Source organism: Pteropus vampyrus, unplaced genomic scaffold (assembly GCF_000151845.1).
Source record: "Pteropus vampyrus isolate Shadow unplaced genomic scaffold, Pvam_2.0 Scaffold698, whole genome shotgun sequence".
Classification (NCBI taxonomy): domain Eukaryota; kingdom Metazoa; phylum Chordata; class Mammalia; order Chiroptera; family Pteropodidae; genus Pteropus; species Pteropus vampyrus.
Genome location: NW_011889479.1, coordinates 119,405 through 121,948, shown reverse-complemented (window position 1 = coordinate 121,948; position 2,544 = coordinate 119,405).

Below are 2,544 nucleotides of genomic sequence, written 5' to 3'. Positions count from 1 at the left end.
CTTATGTAAAAGGAAATCTTTTGTATAAATACCTCCAGAAGCATCTCTGGATCCCAGCTTCTATGGAAAGTATGAAGTTAAGTTGTCTTTTAGTATCATCTTCAATTCATTTTCCCATCTCAAACAAAGAGCGCTGGAGATCATATATTTTGATGTTTATGTTACAAAACTGCCCCAAAGTAATAGAGTCACAATATTCCAATCTTCAGAATAGCACATGGCAAACATGAAAAGAAACAGCCATTAACCCAAAAGGCAATTTTGTCGCCATTAAGCATTATAGCGCCATCCCTCAAATGGGTCATGAGCTATCCCAGTGCATGAGAAACCTGGTATACAGAATCCCACAGCCATATACAATCACCATTCAATAGAAGGTGCAGAATTCTGCTGTGCTAACCATGGTAGCGATAAGCAGATAATCTAGGTGAGTTGTCCTTCTAGTAAAAACTGAACCTATGCCATAGCCAGCCAGATTCTGCTTACAGAAGATATTGAAGAATGCTTTATGAGCATTGATGATGATGCTTACCTCTTCTGAAAATAGCTTCCATAACAGATGAAACACCAATTCACATATTTAAGAAGCTCAAAATATTCCAAATGGTATAAATAAAACACACTAGACATATCCTGGTAAAATAATAGAATATATAAGACAAAAAGAATATCCTAAATGCAACCAGAGGGGCTAAATGCAGGTTAATTATCTTTAAAGAGTGATAATTAGACTAACTGCTGGCTTTCAGCAGCAATAATGGACACCAGAAATAGTGCAGTGGTGTTTTATTGTGCCCAAGAAAAATAACTGCTTGCCTAAAATTTTACACTTTGTGACCATATGTTTCAAGAATGAGGAAAACATTTTTAGATTAATGGAAATCAAGATCATTTGCCACCAGTAGATTTTAATGAAGAAAATTCTAAAGAATGTACTTCAGGCATAAGGAAAGTAGCTCCAGATAGAAAGTCCGGGATGAAATGAGAAATGAAGAACGAAGAGGAGTAAATATATCAACTAATAAATCAATACTAAGATTATCCTGTGGAGCTTAAAAGTAATACATAATGAAATACCCCAAAACAATAATATAAATTTGAGAGTGGGGTGTTAAATCAGTCTTATAATTATGTGTTATCCAAGAATTGGGTAAAGATACTGATTCAATTTGGACTTTATGTATGTGTTATTTCTAGAGTGATCACCAAATAATAGAAACAGTGAAAAACTCCCAAACTTGCAGAAGCACAAAACAAACAAAAACTTCCCGAGGAATGACAGATATTTACATTATTCGGCTGTAGTATTTCCTGTCCACTTTCTATATCTCTGTGGACCACACCCTTAATGCTAGAAGTTATCATTTAAAACATCAACTTTAGCCAGTCTAAATACCAATTGTAAGAGAAAAGCTTACACAGATAACATTTCCTTAATTGTTTCAGTCTTTTGCTTTTGTCCAATAGTCTCTACTCTCAAAAAATGATAGGGGAAAAAATGGCATAGATGATAGAGGCTTTGTTCATCCCTCTTGCAACCAAAGTTGTTACAGAAACACAGATCTAGACAAACAGAAGCACTACAACTAGGGAGAGAAATAAGAAATCACCCTGCAACGGTAGAAGACAGGAGGGGGTGAAGATGCAAGGCTGCCTGATCCGGGAGGCTGACTGGGAGAGAGGCTGCAGCAGCTGCAGCAGGCCGCTGCAGATGCCTCTTAAAGCAGATGTGTCCATGACTAGACTTTCGTAGTGATCAACTCCTTTGCTCTGAGCACAAGCTCCCAGTTGGCTGCTAGTGGGGCACCAAGAGCTTACAGGGGGCCACTGAGTTGTCAGAGAAAGGGCCGGAAGCTGGGATCTCTCCAAAGTGGAAGTGCTGGCCGACATTCCTTGTTCCTCTTGTTGAGCCCTTCCCCCTACCAGTGTGCAGATGCAGAGCCACCACAGCTGAGACGTCATCAAACTGGATAAACAGAGATCACTCTGCCCAGAGGATTCTCTGAAACTCCACTTCCTCCAATGCGTGGCCTCACCCAAGCCTTATCAAGTTGTGTCCTTGGTGAGTCCAGTGCTCCTTGCTCAGTCAGCTCCAAGACTCACACTGGTGGCAGCTGACCTCAGTTTCTGGCATGGCCTATTGAAGCAACTATAAGCACAGCATGTGAATTGCTCATTGAATTTTAACAGGTCGCCCCACAGGGTGGGCTAAACTTGGCCTGCAGTTGAATCCCTCTCAGGACTGTGCCACTGAACACCTACTACACAAAGCCACACTAATAATACCAAGAGGTATAAGAGCTTTGCTTAGTACATAGACACAGACACAGAATGGAAGCCAAAATGGGAAGACAAAGAAACCATATGAGAGAACAGAACAGAACCATATGAGAGAACAGAACAGAAATCCAGGAATAATGGAGTCAAGCAATCTAACAGATGCAGAGTTCAAAATACTTGTTATAAAGATGCTCAATGAACTTAGGAGAAGAGTAGAAGAACTCAGTGAGAACTTTAACAAGGAAATAAAAAACATAAAAACAG